We start from the raw sequence: 17,564 nt of genomic DNA, 5'->3' as shown, positions 1-17,564 counted from the left end.
GAAGTGGACAGAAACATACGAACAAATAGCGGGTGAAGGACAGAGGGAAAAACTGCTATGGCAAGCACCATGGGGAAAAAACCACTGTTCCAGTCTGAAAGAGTAGTAACGGTACTAGTGAACTTGCTGCCTGCGACATATCACACAAGGGTAGGTTGTGTGAGTAGCGGGTATCATACAACTCGATACCAGATCCATAGCTATCTGTTGATCATAAACAGTTAAGTCCGAATCAGTGCGGTAGCGCCATGCGCTGCCGTGTGGACACCTCTGCTGCGTTCTGCCCATGGTCACGCTGCACCAGCAGGCACAGTTTGGCTTTATCTTAAATTTTGTGCGTGTCTCCTTGCTGCTGCGTTACTTCCTTCTGCACGGCTTCTTCAGCTGCTGCCGGTCTAGCGCTGTAGATGGCTTTGCAAGCTCCACAGATTACCGCACAGGCACTGGAGAAGGCAGGTCTGGTGGAGGCAGTCCTTAGTCCTGGTGATACTTCTCGACTCTGCCCCTTAGAGCTGCTTACTGAGCGTCTTCGGCCAGCTTTGGTACCGGCTGATCCGTGGGAGTAGTAGCAGTAGCAGGTGTCGTCTTCTCTGCGACCACCCCAGGGTTTTCTTGCATCTCTGATGCTACCAAATGAGTGGTCGGCCACTCGGTAGAATCTTTCCCGGCCTTCCGCTCCGAGGACGTCGCTTTGGTGGGAGCAAACTCGTCTTCCGTTGCAGCATAAAGTGCCACATGCAGCTGCCGCAGCTGGCGGCATGCCTCCTCCGTCTCCGCAGTCAGCGCGTCCTTGAAAGCAGCCCTCGCAACCGCCATCAAGGTTTTGAAGGCCAGCTAAATCGTGCATTAAGTAGCGCATATCGCCGGCCTTTTGTTGCAATTTCTTAGGATCGGGCAGCGTATCCCTCCATGCGCTTACAGCTCGTCAGACCCATCATTGGTGTGACATTCAGTCCGTTCGCGCACAGGGGAACTGCCACCGATTCCTCGCCCTGCTGCGCTGGTTTCGGGGTGGATGGTCAGCGTCGTCTTAGTTCGTCTTTGCGGCTGAGGCCGCCATCCCGCCATTGACGAAGCTGCGGCTTGAGATAGTCGGGCAGCCCCACCAACTGCTAACATGAGGCCCACCGCCGCGGGCGCACGTCATAGTTCCCTAACTCTTTTTTTATTTTATAATTTTTTTGTTTTATCATTTTCCTTTCAATAGCGAATTTTTTCTTTATTCCCTTCCCTTGGAAGCCCAAAACCTCGATTTTTTGAAGAAATCCCATCGTCATACCGAAGTTTTAGGAAGGTTCGAGAAGGGTAGTTTTATCTCTATATCTCTTTATCAATATTTCGACTGCTTAGCACTTGCAACTTTCAGTGGGAATACTCTTTATATCGAAGTCAGCCCTATATATCAAGTTTTTCATTTGATACCTCTGTATCCGGCCGTAGTGGCCGAGCGGTTCTGGGCGCTACAGTCTGGAACCGCGCGACCGCTAAGGTCGCAGGTTCTAATCCTGCCTCGGGCATGGATGTGTGAGATGTCTTTAGGTTAGTCAGGTTTAAGTAGTTCTAAGTTCTAGGGGACTGATGACCTCAGATGTTAGGTCCCGTAGTGCTCAGAGCCATTTGAACCATTTGATACCTCTGTATGTCTAAGTGCGCAAAATAGGGAAATCCCAGTCCTTCCCCTCCATGCTTTAATGCGTCAGTGAGATCCGCGTCGCGTTGCAATTCCCACGCCGTCCGTGCAGGTGCGATTTTAGGTAGTGTTTGTATTGATTGAGTGTGAGCTACAAGAGTCAGCCATGGGCTCTAAGCAGAAATGTCTGACAATCGCTGAAAACTAAGAGTTAATTGATGAAGTGAAAACGGAGTGAAAAAAACGAAAGAAATAGCTTCAGAGTTTGGGATTCCGGCAAGCACCCTATCGACAACAATTTAGAATGAAGATCGCGTGATTACCACAGATGAAATGACAGATCGGAAACGATAACGAAAGGCTCGTTTCCAGATTTAGAAGAGTGCATAGCCCAGTGGTTCTGACAACAGAGGAACAATAACGCGAGGTTTTGTGGTCTTATCCAGTGGTTCTGACAACAGAGGAACAATAACGCGAGGTTTTGTGGTCTTATCCAGTGGTTCTGACAACAGAGGAACAATAACGCGAGGTTTTGTGGTCTTATCCAGTGGTTCTGACAACAGAGGAACAATAACGCGAGGTTTTGTGGTCTTATCCAGTGGTTCTGACAACAGAGGAACAATAACGCGAGGTTTTGTGGTCTTATCCAGTGGTTCTGACAACAGAGGAACAATAACGCGAGGTTTTGTGGTCTTATCCAGTGGTTCTGACAACAGAGGAACAATAACGCGAGGTTTTGTGGTCTTATCCAGTGGTTCTGACAACAGAGGAACAATAACGCGAGGTTTTGTGGTCTTATCCAGTGGTTCTGACAACAGAGGAACAATAACGCGAGGTTTTGTGGTCTTATCCAGTGGTTCTGACAACAGAGGAACAATAACGCGAGGTTTTGTGGTCTTATCCAGTGGTTCTGACAACAGAGGAACAATAACGCGAGGTTTTGTGGTCTTATCCAGTGGTTCTGACAACAGAGGAACAATAACGCGAGGTTTTGTGGTCTTATCCAGTGGTTCTGACAACAGAGGAACAATAACGCGAGGTTTTGTGGTCTTATCCAGTGGTTCTGACAACAGAGGAACAATAACGCGAGGTTTTGTGGTCTTATCCAGTGGTTCTGACAACAGAGGAACAATAACGCGAGGTTTTGTGGTCTTATCCAGTGGTTCTGACAACAGAGGAACAATAACGCGAGGTTTTGTGGTCTTATCCAGTGGTTCTGACAACAGAGGAACAATAACGCGAGGTTTTGTGGTCTTATCCAGTGGTTCTGACAACAGAGGAACAATAACGCGAGGTTTTGTGGTCTTATCCAGTGGTTCTGACAACAGAGGAACAATAACGCGAGGTTTTGTGGTCTTATCCAGTGGTTCTGACAACAGAGGAACAATAACGCGAGGTTTTGTGGTCTTATCCAGTGGTTCTGACAACAGAGGAACAATAACGCGAGGTTTTGTGGTCTTATCCAGTGGTTCTGACAACAGAGGAACAATAACGCGAGGTTTTGTGGTCTTATCCAGTGGTTCTGACAACAGAGGAACAATAACGCGAGGTTTTGTGGTCTTATCCAGTGGTTCTGACAACAGAGGAACAATAACGCGAGGTTTTGTGGTCTTATCCAGTGGTTCTGACAACAGAGGAACAATAACGCGAGGTTTTGTGGTCTTATCCAGTGGTTCTGACAACAGAGGAACAATAACGCGAGGTTTTGTGGTCTTATCCAGTGGTTCTGACAACAGAGGAACAATAACGCGAGGTTTTGTGGTCTTATCCAGTGGTTCTGACAACAGAGGAACAATAACGCGAGGTTTTGTGGTCTTATCCAGTGGTTCTGACAACAGAGGAACAATAACGCGAGGTTTTGTGGTCTTATCCAGTGGTTCTGACAACAGAGGAACAATAACGCGAGGTTTTGTGGTCTTATCCAGTGGTTCTGACAACAGAGGAACAATAACGCGAGGTTTTGTGGACTTATCCAGTGGTTCTGACAACAGAGGAACAATAACGCGAGGTTTTGTGGTCTTATCCAGTGGTTCTGACAACAGAGGAACAATAACGCGAGGTTTTGTGGTCTTATCCAGTGGTTCTGACAACAGAGGAACAATAACGCGAGGTTTTGTGGTCTTATCCAGTGGTTCTGACAACAGAGGAACAATAACGCGAGGTTTTGTGGTCTTATCCAGTGGTTCTGACAACAGAGGAACAATAACGCGAGGTTTTGTGGTCTTATCCAGTGGTTCTGACAACAGAGGAACAATAACGCGAGGTTTTGTGGTCTTATCCAGTGGTTCTGACAACAGAGGAACAATAACGCGAGGTTTTGTGGTCTTATCCAGTGGTTCTGACAACAGAGGAACAATAACGCGAGGTTTTGTGGTCTTATCCAGTGGTTCTGACAACAGAGGAACAATAACGCGAGGTTTTGTGGTCTTATCCAGTGGTTCTGACAACAGAGGAACAATAACGCGAGGTTTTGTGGTCTTATCCAGTGGTTCTGACAACAGAGGAACAATAACGCGAGGTTTTGTGGTCTTATCCAGTGGTTCTGACAACAGAGGAACAATAACGCGAGGTTTTGTGGTCTTATCCAGTGGTTCTGACAACAGAGGAACAATAACGCGAGGTTTTGTGGTCTTATCCAGTGGTTCTGACAACAGAGGAACAATAACGCGAGGTTTTGTGGTCTTATCCAGTGGTTCTGACAACAGAGGAACAATAACGCGAGGTTTTGTGGTCTTATCCAGTGGTTCTGACAACAGAGGAACAATAACGCGAGGTTTTGTGGTCTTATCCAGTGGTTCTGACAACAGAGGAACAATAACGCGAGGTTTTGTGGTCTTATCCAGTGGTTCTGACAACAGAGGAACAATAACGCGAGGTTTTGTGGTCTTATCCAGTGGTTCTGACAACAGAGGAACAATAACGCGAGGTTTTGTGGTCTTATCCAGTGGTTCTGACAACAGAGGAACAATAACGCGAGGTTTTGTGGTCTTATCCAGTGGTTCTGACAACAGAGGAACAATAACGCGAGGTTTTGTGGTCTTATCCAGTGGTTCTGACAACAGAGGAACAATAACGCGAGGTTTTGTGGTCTTATCCAGTGGTTCTGACAACAGAGGAACAATAACGCGAGGTTTTGTGGTCTTATCCAGTGGTTCTGACAACAGAGGAACAATAACGCGAGGTTTTGTGGTCTTATCCAGTGGTTCTGACAACAGAGGAACAATAACGCGAGGTTTTGTGGTCTTATCCAGTGGTTCTGACAACAGAGGAACAATAACGCGAGGTTTTGTGGTCTTATCCAGTGGTTCTGACAACAGAGGAACAATAACGCGAGGTTTTGTGGTCTTATCCAGTGGTTCTGACAACAGAGGAACAATAACGCGAGGTTTTGTGGTCTTATCCAGTGGTTCTGACAACAGAGGAACAATAACGCGAGGTTTTGTGGTCTTATCCAGTGGTTCTGACAACAGAGGAACAATAACGCGAGGTTTTGTGGTCTTATCCAGTGGTTCTGACAACAGAGGAACAATAACGCGAGGTTTTGTGGTCTTATCCAGTGGTTCTGACAACAGAGGAACAATAACGCGAGGTTTTGTGGTCTTATCCAGTGGTTCTGACAACAGAGGAACAATAACGCGAGGTTTTGTGGTCTTATCCAGTGGTTCTGACAACAGAGGAACAATAACGCGAGGTTTTGTGGTCTTATCCAGTGGTTCTGACAACAGAGGAACAATAACGCGAGGTTTTGTGGTCTTATCCAGTGGTTCTGACAACAGAGGAACAATAACGCGAGGTTTTGTGGTCTTATCCAGTGGTTCTGACAACAGAGGAACAATAACGCGAGGTTTTGTGGTCTTATCCAGTGGTTCTGACAACAGAGGAACAATAACGCGAGGTTTTGTGGTCTTATCCAGTGGTTCTGACAACAGAGGAACAATAACGCGAGGTTTTGTGGTCTTATCCAGTGGTTCTGACAACAGAGGAACAATAACGCGAGGTTTTGTGGTCTTATCCAGTGGTTCTGACAACAGAGGAACAATAACGCGAGGTTTTGTGGTCTTATCCAGTGGTTCTGACAACAGAGGAACAATAACGCGAGGTTTTGTGGTCTTATCCAGTGGTTCTGACAACAGAGGAACAATAACGCGAGGTTTTGTGGTCTTATTTGGAAAGAAAAGGCAGAGTATTGTGCAGCTGCGATGGAATGCGACACGTTTCGTGTGTGTAATGGTTGCTTAGCAAATTTCAGGAAAAGACACGGAATTGTTTTCCGAACAGTAGGTGGGGAAAGAACCAGTGCGGATAACAAAATTCGTGATAATTGGAAGTTAGAATTGCAGAGGATCCTTCAAATTTACAAATCGGATGATGTTTTTAACGCAGACAAAGTTGGACTTTTTTTACAAATGTCTTCCAGGCAAAGCTTTGACTTTCTGAGGAGAAAAATATCAAGGGGGCAAGCTAAGCAAAGATCGTTTCACTGTCTGTTAGCAGCAAATATGAGCGGCACAGAAAAATTCAAGTCACTTATGACTGAAAAACCTAAAAAAAATTTCCGGGTGTAAGTCTTTCCCTGTGGAGTACACTGCGAGCATGGATGACTTCAGAAGTGTTTTCCAACTCGTCAAAAGGATTTTGTTAGTAAAATGACGTGGCAGGTTCGTGGACAATTGCAGTACTCATAATGCTGTCCCTCCTTTTAAAATGTCTAGTTTTGCCATCTCCCCCAACTATTTCAGAAATGCCGAAGGAATGTTATTTATCCCTTCTGCCTTATTTGATTGAAGGTCTTTCAACATTCTATTACATCATGACTCTAATACTCGATCCTTTGTGTCTTCTATATCGACTCCCATATCTTCCTCAATCTCGCCCTCGGAGAGGCCTTCTATATATTCTTTCCACTTATGCGCTCTTTCCTCTGCTCTTAACAGCGGGGTTCTCATTGCTCTCTTAACGTTGCCACCCTTGCTTTTAATGCTACCGAAGGTTGTTCTTAGTTTCCCGTATCTTGAGTCACTCCTTCTGAAGACCATTTCTGTTTCGATTTCCTCGCATTTTTCGCATTTCACTTTATCTTTCCGACTCTTCCTATTTATTTCATTTCTAAGTGACTTACACGGAGGCGCAAAAGTCTTGGGATGCCTCCTAATATCGTGTAGGACATCCGTTTGCCTGACGCAACTATGGACTCATCAAATCGTCGAAAGTTTTCTACAGAAATATTGAGCCATACTCCCTCTATAGCTGTCCATAATTACAAAAGTGTTGCCGGTGCACGATTCTGTGCGCCAACTGACAGCTCGATTATTTCCCATAGATGTTCGAGGGAAAGCATGTCCGCCAGCCGAAGTGGCTGAGCGGTTCTACGGACTAAAGTCTGGAACTGCGCGACCGCTACGGTCGAAGGTTCGAATCCTGCCTCGGGCATGGACGTGTGTGATGTCTTTAGGTTAGTTAGGTTTAAGTAGTTCTAAGTTCTAGGGGACTGATGACCTCAGAAGTTAAGTCCCATAGAGCTCAGGGCCATTCGAACCATTTTTGAAAGCATGTCGGGCAATATTAGTGGCCATTTCATTTGCCCGAATTGTCCGGAATGCACTTCAAACCAATCTTGAATGACTGTGGCCCAGTTTGTCATCCATAAAAATTTCATAGTAGTTTGGAAACATGAACTCCATGAATAGCTACAAATGGTCTCCAAGAAACCGAACATAACCATTTCCAGTGAATGATCGGTTCAATTAGACCAGAGAACTCAGCCCATTCGATGTAAATACAGCCCCTACCATTAAAGAGTTACAAACTTTCGCAGTGCCTGGTTGACAACCTGCGTCCATGGCTCGTGCCATTTGGGCCACACTCGTACCCTACGGTTAGCTCTTACCCACAGATATCGGAACCCATCTGACAGAGCCGCGGTTTTCCAGGCATCTAAAGGCCAAGCGATATGGTCAAAAGCCCAGGTGGGGCGTTGCAGGCGATTTCATGCTGTTATCAAAGGCACTCGCGCCGGTCTTCTGCTGCTATAGCCCGTTAACGCCAAATTTAGATGCACTGTCCTAGTGGACACGTTTATCGTACGTTCCACAACTGATTTCTGCGGTTATTTCTTGTAGTGGTGCTTCTCTGTTAGCACTGACAGCTAACTCTACACAAACGCTGCTGCCCTCTGTCGTTAGGTGAAGGCCGTTGGCCACTGCGTTGCCTGTGGTGAGAGATAACGCATTCAGTTTGATATTTTTGACTCACTCTCGGCACTGTAGATCTCGGAGTATAGAATTTCGGAAATCTGTTCACATGAATCACCTAAGTCAATTGCCAGTTCTGCCTACGCACCGTCCTTTTATACTCGTACTTTGTGTACACGATACTGCTGTCATATATATATGCATATCGCTATCCCATGATTTCCAGAGACATTGTTGTATTTCCTTCTTGTGTCGACAACTGAAGTATTTCTTCTGTTACCCAAGATTCCTTTGCAGTTAACTTCCTTATGGCTACGTTTTTTCTTCCTGACTTCTGTGATATTCGTTTTCAACGTATTCGATTGTCTTCAACTGAACTGCCTACTCTAGTAATTCTTATCGCAGTATCTACATCCTTAGCGAACTTGAAGCGCGTCTCATCATTCCTCTTCTTCTCAATGTACTCGTTGTCATTACCAAATTATGATCTGACTTCGCATTTGCTCTGGGTACGCCTTATAATCCAACATCTGGTTTTGGAATCTCTGACCATGTGCAAGAGATTTAACAGATCTCTTTCATATAATTTGTCTCTTTATCGCTTTTTCACTGCTTTTAACTGCTTGTTTGAGACTGTAGCTTGCCTCGAGGAACGAAACGTGTGTTGTTCTTTATTTATACCCTGTAGAAAGAATGCCAGAATTATTCCTGTAATCAAATCCTGTTTGTGAAAATGTTTGGATGAGTGGAATGTGCATCTCACGGGGTGACGGGAATTACTAGTGTCATTGACAAGGTTCGCCAATCCTTGGGATGTAACGTATGGTCAACTTGATACACCTGCAGTGCTTCCTGCAGGCGCCTAGCATTACTTGGAAGGTTTTCTCTGTAAAGGCGCATTTTGAAATTCTCAATAAGTTGGGAGGGCGAGGGGAAGGGGGGGGGTGGAGTGGGGGGGGGGGGGAGGGACGGGATGGTGCCGAGGCTTATGCCGACTGGGGTAGCTTAGACGGATACTTTGCAGTTTTATTCACGCACGTGTGAAGGTCGCATCCCTCTGTGACCACGTCGCAGGAGGGCGTGAAACAGGAGCACTAAAAAAGCATAGCACTCTTCTGCTGTTTCGAATCACGTTCAGGTTTCGTCGAATGGTTTTGAACGGTCCCCAGTGGTTTCAATCGGTACAACAGAGCAAAACTTGCGCTCACATTGCACTGCAAAGGCATCAGTTCGCCTTCAGTGGGGTTGCTAGCCCACGATGTCCTTAGAGAAGGATTGAAGCGTCAGGGAGATGTCATCAGTGTCAAACATTGTCGAGAACGACTTACTGTCGCTCATTTCAGTGCAAACTGTTGTTTTCGATCGCCAAATGTGTGGAAATCAGCGTCTTACTTTAGTTTAGTTATATCACGTTCCGTAGATCATTTTCACGATTATTTTATCGATGTGATGTGGAACAAGTCAGATTACAAGATATATATATATATATATATATATATATATATATATATATATATATATATATATATATATATATAGTGCTAATATTAATGCTACTGAAATTTTTAGTTCTACACACACCTACATTTAGGGGTACAATTTTTTTCTTCATTTTTTACCAGTTCTGAAATAGAAGCTCGTCCATGGAATAGAAGGAGTTGTTCAAAAGAAATGATTTAAAGGTAGATTTAAAACCTGATCTGCTACCTGCCAGACACATTATATTGTTGCGAAAATGATCAAAGATTTTTGTTGCTGAATAATGTACTCCTTTTTGAGCAACTGACAGCTTCAATAACGGATAGGGAAGGTCATTTTCCCCTCTAGTGTTGTACGTATGCACATCACTGTTCTTCGCGAATTGAGATGTTTTATTTACAACGAATTTCATTGGCGAATACATGTACTCTGATGGTGCAGTTAAAATACCTAACCCCTTGAACAGGTGCCTTCATGACGTCCTTGGGTGAACACCACTAATTGTTCTCATTGCTCTCTTTTGTGCAATCAATAATTTATGTCTAAGCGGTGAGTTACCCCAGAAAACTGTTATATAAGACATTATTGAGAGGAAGTATGCAAAGTATGTTAGGAGGCTGATTTGTTTATTACCAAGACTAGCTATTATACGAAGAGCGAAACTTAATTGTTTGAGAAACTCAGTAATATGCTTCTTCCAGTTCAAGTTGTCGTCACTGTGAACACCCAAAATTTAGGAGAACTATACCCTGTTAACTGAGCCCTATTCATATGCTACATCAACCGTCGGTATGACTCTATTCAGTATACAGAACTGGATATAGTGAGTTTTTTCATAATTAAGGGAGAGTCCATTTTCTGAGAACCACTTAATAATTCTTTGGAAGACATCCTTAACAATATTTTCAGCTGCTTTATCTGGAATGGAATTTATTATGACACTTGTGTCATCTGCGAAAAGTACTAGTTCTGCTTGGTGAACATTAAGTGAGAGGCCACTCACATGAATAAGGAACAGCAGAGGACCTAAAATTGAACCCTGTAGGACTCTGTTTGTGATAACTCCTCAGTCACTTCAATTTACCACTCTCCCAACATTATTTGTGTTATTCAGTTCAACTTTTTGCTTTCTGTTCGTTAAGTATGATTCAAACCAGCTGTGTGTATAGCCTTCAATTCCATAAAACCTGAGTTTTTTTAAGACTGTGACATGATCCAAACAGTCAAATGCCTTAGAAAGATCACAAAAAATACCAACTGACGATAATTTGTTATTTAGGGCGTGTACTATTTGATGGGTAAATGTGTAGATAGCATTCTCAGTCGAGTAACCTTTCTGGAATCCGAATTGTGACATGCTCAGTAAATTATTTTCACTTAAATGTGAGACTACTCTTGAATAAATAACTTTTTCGAATACTTTAGAAAATGAAGTCAGCAATGAGATTGGCCTATAACTATTTAAGTCACTCTTGTCCCCTTTCTTATGAAAACGTTGGACAATCGCGTATTTCTATCTGTCTGGAAAAATTCCCTGTGCTAGCGAAGCATTACATATATCACTAAGGACTCCAATTATTAAATTAGAACAAAACTTCAAAATTCTGTTAGATACTCCATCAACACCACACGAGGTCTTGTTTTTCAGTATATTTATAACTCCCTTTATTTCAGTGGGGGATGTTGCTGCTACCTCTAATGGCCTAAAGTCCTGGGGAATGACATTTTTAACGTATTTTTTTGCTTCTTCAGCTGAAACCAGTTAACCCTATTTTTGCTACTACATTCAGAAAGTGATTGTTAAAAATACTTGCAACTTGTCAATTATCACTCACAACATCATCATTTAGCTTTATTGCTATGGTATGCTGTGCACTGTCAGGCTGCCCCGTCTCCCATTTGACAATATTCCATGTAGCTTTAATCTTACTATCCGGATTATTAATTTCTGTCAGAACACATAAGCTTCTCGACTTCTTAATGGCTTTCCTCAAAATAGTACAGTATCTTTTGTAGTAGGCAAGTAACGTCGGATCCTGACTTATTCTGGCCTGTCCGCATATTTCCCTCTTCCTATTACACGATACCTTAACTTCCTTAGTAACACTTGGCTTACTTGATTTTGTAATGGCTTTTTGTGGATAACGTTTCAGGAAAGCAACTCTCAAATATTGAGAGAAATTTACGGTGGAATAAATTGAATTGAGCATCAGCATCGTTTAATGTGTCTACTTCATCCAGTCCTACCTCTTCTAGGCTGCTCTTAAAACCCTGTACCCTGTTCGCATCAATAAGCCTCCCTGCTCTGTATGAACCTGCCTGAAGCTTGTAAGGTGCTATATGTGTTATTTCGATTAACTGTGCATCATAATCAGATAGCCCTTTAACAACTGGGTACACATTAATTGTTTCTGTCTGAGCACTGTCTATGAAAATGTTATCGATAAGTGACCTACTATCCTGCTGATCACGAGCTGAAAAATTTTCAACAGATACTAGATTGTAACAACCAAACAAAGATTGTAGCTCATTTTTCGTTTACGTATCTTTTAAGAAATCTATATTAAAATCATCACAAACCACTAACTGCTTCTTTTTATCTGACAGGTGGCTCAATACTACCTCTAGATTTTTCCATGAATAGCTGAAAGTGACCTTGAGGGGATTTGTAGATTGTACAAGTATAGAAGTATATTGCAGTAGCAACTCACAAGCACATGCTTCAAGGACCTGATCTACACAAAAACTATTTGTTTCAATAGTTTTGACTTTGTGTCCAGTTTTTATATAAGTAGCATCTCCTTTTTCCAAGTTAACTCTACATGAATAAGATGCTAACCTGTAATCCCTTAAATTTAACTTCCCCATCCCTGCGGATACATTGTGTTCAGAGAGACACAAAACATCTATACCTTCAGAATTTACCCCATTTTCTATGCACAAAATAAGCTCATCTATCTTATTTTTGAATCCTCTAATGTTCTGATGAAACACACAAATTTTATTTCTTTTGATACTGCTATAGACATTATGGCACTGTTCTGTTTTAATCTCTTTCAATACTCTCTGTCTGTAACCTGACTCTAACCTAAAAAATGTGTCCCTCTGACTCCAGTAATCACAGGTATTTCGTCTTGTGTGCATTTGGCCCCCATTACATTTTCTGCAAGATGATCAACAAAATGCGTGGATTCATGGACGTCCTTCATGGCACCCCCTAAGACATTTTGGTGTTGATTCTGAGCGGCGGTGCTTGTGGAACGCTTTCTTCAGCCAAGCGTAATAAAGCTGCGCGATTTCAACGCTGGGCGCAGCGGTTCAGACCTCAGTCGTTGAGCAGTCAAACGAAGGGGTGAAATGTGAACATGAGAGACTTTGACGACCTTCCCACCGGGTGACACGTCCACGGACGCGTTGTGCAGAATTTTGGTGAAATTTGGCGCCAACGGGAAATCGTTAGCCCACTTTACACGTCACCTGAACTTCTCATGTGTGGTCTTTTTCGCGCGTATGTCGACGCCTTGCTGTTTGAAGCGTTGTCGAGCGCGATATCGCAGGGCATTACGCTCTTGCACCAATGTAGAGGTAGGCTGTAGGCACCTTTGAGCTAAATTTAACTTGTGCCTCGCATTGGCAGACAATTACGGCGTTTCTAAAAAGTAATCCTTTAATGCCGCGCGGGATTAGCCGAGCGGTCAGAGGCGCTGCAGTCATGGACTGTGCGGCTGGTCCCGGCAGAGGTTCGAGTCCTTCCTCGGACATGGGTGTGTGTGTTTGTCCTTAGGATGATTTAGGTTAAGTAGTGTGTAAGCTTAGGGACTGACGACCTTAGCAGTTAAGTCCCGTAAGATTTCACACACATCATAATCCTTTAATTCTGTTGCTCACCGTATTCGTCGCACCATAATATATTTTTGTAGGTACATTCAGCGGCAGATGTGGAAACTGTCGGCGAAAAATGTTGCCAGTAGAGATAACAGCAACGTAGTAATGAATTTAAAAGTGTAGCATGATGCGACAGTTTTTCACGCATCTCGATTTTTATGATATCGCATCTCCTGAACTATGTGACGTACAATGATATAATTTTCCTGGTACATTCAGTGGTATATGTGATTACTGTTAACTAACGAGCAGTTAGTTGCAAGGAAGTAATAAATTCACTGCTTTCCGGGCGGGAAGGCGTGCCGGTCCCCGGAACGAATCCGCCCGGCGGATTAGTGTCGGGTGTGCCGGCCAGTCTGTGGATGGTTTTTAAGGCGGATTTCCATCTGCCTCGGCGAATGCGGGCTGGTTCCCCTTATTCCGCCTCAGTTACACTACGTCGGCGATTGCTGCGCAAACAAGCCTCTCCGTCGTTTCTAGATCCCCAGTTCCATACAATACAATACAAGTAATAAATTAAAATGTCATGTCCGATTCGGCAGTTTTACTGTAGGAACAGTGAAAATGTAGTAAGTAGCAAAGTTTTCTTCTTTCAAAATTTTGTAGATGTTGTCAGCGAGAAGAAGTTTTGCAAATGTTTGAAATTAAGTGTAAGGTTTGTTACCATCTGTAACACCACAGCTCTAATACTCTACTGATTTATTTTGCCTTTTGTTTTGGTTTTATGTTATAACATTGAGTATCTGTAAAGGTTGTTGGATTGAATCGATAACACAAAATTGTATACTCCTTTCTTTGAACAAACTTTGGTGTCATGATTTGGTTCTATGCAAAGTAGTATATCTGTTATTTAAATTCTTTGTCCCATTTGGAGGGAACAAAACTTACTGTATATAATTGTAATTTCTGTGTGAATAATTTTTTGTAGAAATGTCAATACATGCAAATGTTCTGTTTTATTTAATGCGTTTGTTTGCTGTTATGTAAATTGCTGGCCTTCACTTAGGATTCTTAGTTAGTTTGTATGTAAAAGGTGTAGTGGTTCCCCTCGGGAACGGAACTGTGTAGCGCGCAAATTGTAGTTGACCTAGGTAGAAAAGGTGGAAACAAGAGGCAGTCGGGGACGAGCTACCAAACTGACCACTGCCATGTAAAAGTTGTATAGTGTTCTGGTTCCGAGAGAGGCTTTTTCTGCTACTTTACAATGCTGGGACGATTCTGGAATTGGTACTCATCATCGCCACCAAGAAGCGCCAGAGTATAGCAATTCTGTCTACAAATCCGCCTACCAACATGCAGTTGCACCACATTGCGCAATCACTGTAAAGGAGTACTATAATAACGTACAGTGAAGGATCAGCTTATTGGGTGATTTAGTGTGCACAAATATAAGGTAACTAATAACTGAATTTATGTACCGACCTTGATTTTTTCCCTATCACAACACGTCTCAGGTTCCTCTCCATTTGAACTATGATTACCAAGTGTCCTATTTTGCGGAAAAAATGAAAGCCTCAAAGTTAGACAGTTAATTACATAATGTTATTTGATCTTTGATGAGAAGGGAATATTCAGATTTACTGTGGATTTAGTGAAATTGTGGGAGGCAGTAAATGTAGTTTTGTGAAGTTTCGTATTCACCTATTTAATCATTTACTTGTAAGTATAAGACTGTGGTAATAAAGACAATTTACTGTTTCTTTTATAAATTAAAGTTCTTAAAATTGAGGCTTATAAAGTTTTGCTTCGTTAATGATCATAGTGGTTCCTGTAGTAAATTTTAAAAGGTGAGTCAGTTTCTTGCAAATTTGTCAACATTTTGTTTCACTGTAGTAAAAGTGGAAAACTGCAATAGTACAAAATTATATGTTCATGTTTGCTAAGTGCTTGTCTCTCTTGTGTATTGGAAGTTGATAATATAACAGGATCCACAGTTTGTCTATTGTGCTAATGCTAGGTAGCAAGTAATTTGGAAGACCACTATTTATGAAAACCATATTTCTTTATTCAAAAGATAGTGAGAAGCAACCTGTTAGTGGATTCCAATTAACTTTCATTTTAAATAGTAAAGTATTTAACTGTCCAATTTATGATGCTGCAGTGAATGTTAATAGTAATGTTATAAAGACCATTCAGCTTGAACAAGCCCTAAAAGTAATAGTGTGTTTCGCTATCTGTTATATTTTTGCAAATAGTTTGTCCTGCTCTAGCTGTTAGTTTCAATCTTACTGTAAACATACGTATGTGTCAGTGTTCATTGCACTCGCGTGTGACAAAGTATAGGTTGTGTTTATCCGTTAAAGTTACTAATAACTATTTTCTTGAACAAGAGTGTTAATCATTCTCTTGCTAATTAGGCTGGCGACCGTTTTCTTTATCCGTTAAAGAGTGCAGATAGGCAAAAATTTTGTTTGTTACTGTTCAAATATTTACGTAATTCTGACTTTCATTTCCGATAAGTCAACCCCGTCAGGTACAACTCGGTCAACACAACAAAATTCCTCTCAGAGGGTGACACTGCTCTGTTGCTTTATACCATAATTGTTTTATCTAGATAGCTATATTTCACGACCTGCCTCCTACGTTAAGGTTGTGGTATAGCAGTAGCATACAGTCGTGTTATATAGCCACTGAGTGCTGTCATTCTCAAGTACTGGATGATAAAGTCTGGGTATTCGCGGATTGTGGGGAACGTGCAGTGTACTTAAATTTTTATAATACGTATGGATTAATATTCTAGCAGGGAAGCACGCTACCAGACTGTTAGCTCGTGAACAAGGTCCATCATCCGGAAACATCAACTCTATCTCGCCGACTGCGAGCGGCCACAACAGTGTGCCTGAAGCCGACGACACACTGCGACTACCAAGCCAACCAGACCTTCCACCGAAAACAGGCTCGCGACAAGAAATGCCCCTCAGGAGCGCAGCTCTCTGCTCCTGTTTGTAGGCGGTGCCCTACACCTTCCAGTGCCTTGTCGTGCTACCGCTGTAGAAACTACAAGTTTGTAGGTTGTAAGGTGATTGCTGTATATTATGTGATCCTGGTCATTCAATGTTTCGGTGAGGAATAAACAGAATTTAAATAAAAGTTAATCCAAGTGATACACAATTCACTTAAAATCTGAATTATGCTACTTACGCTTGTTGTACGATTACGATCCAGATACAGTGAAACGTTACTGAGTATACTTGATTCAGCTTGGTCATTATCTGTAATTTATATTCCTACTTAGGCGCTATGGCCTAGTTTGATTATGAAAAAGCTATTTCTGTTAATTATAGCTAAATACAGTTACTAGTTGTTTGAGCAGTACTCTACGTGAAATCTACTTATCGTAATGTTGCACTGCTGTGGCGTGTATGTGCGGTGCGATGACCGTATAAAAATGCCACAAGTTGTATATTCTAAACACACTTAAGCGTGTTTACATCTGTGTTGTAATATTATGACATCAATGCTACCCAGTGACACCTCAACCGAGATGTCGAATTCTGCGTTTACTCACAGTCGGTGTAAAAAAATTCCCTTCACACGTCGCTCTTCAATTAAAAGTGGTACTGCAACCATGATGCAGCTGGTACGACGTTGTGTTGGTTGCATATTGTGGATAACATCCTAAGTTATTGACGGGTTCAGTTAAACGACTTTTAGCATGCACTGATTTTGGGGTGCAGATGCTCACTACACTCGTAACTTTGATGTAGTGGAATCGGTATGCCTGTTTTATTTGTGTCCCACAATTCATATTTTTGTAAATGTAAGTAATTTAGTAGCTCTTGGCCAGCACAGTTTGCTACGCAAGAGGATAACGTCAGCGACTGGCTGTGGGACTTCTTAAAGCGGTAACCGTCGCTCTCTTGTCCTGAACGTGCTTTCTCATTCCAGCGGCTATTGCACTACACTAGATGAACCCCTGTACTACTGGCTGACGGTTATTTATCTGCGAAACCTTCCAAGGCCCTATCAGCATTGACGCTTTATAATGTCATATCCATTGGTATTTGCCTGAAAAGAGCCTGATCTTCGAATGGGTCAGAATGCTCACATGCTCTTTCACCGTTAGAGGTTGAAAATTAAAATTATAGAAAAATAAACGTTCTCCTTCCAGACTAATGTATCTGGTTCTGTGAGTCAAACATTCATTTATCTAATAACATATCTATGACGATGTTCTGTATGTTCGTGTCTTTATCAGTCAGCTTTGTGGTGTACTGTCGGGAGCCTTTAGTGAATATAGGAAGACATGAAGACGCAACCACTGTATTCATCTACATATTCTATTTAGAACATAACATGTGTAAAAAAAATAATAAATAATAAAAAAAGACCAACTGCTTTACAAGCGCTCTCAACATTGGACTGAAGTGAACATCAAC

This window comes from Schistocerca gregaria, chromosome 1, assembly GCF_023897955.1.
Source record: "Schistocerca gregaria isolate iqSchGreg1 chromosome 1, iqSchGreg1.2, whole genome shotgun sequence".
NCBI lineage: Eukaryota > Metazoa > Arthropoda > Insecta > Orthoptera > Acrididae > Schistocerca > Schistocerca gregaria.
The sequence above is the reverse complement of the archived record's forward strand: the minus strand, read 5'-3'. Positions refer to the sequence as shown.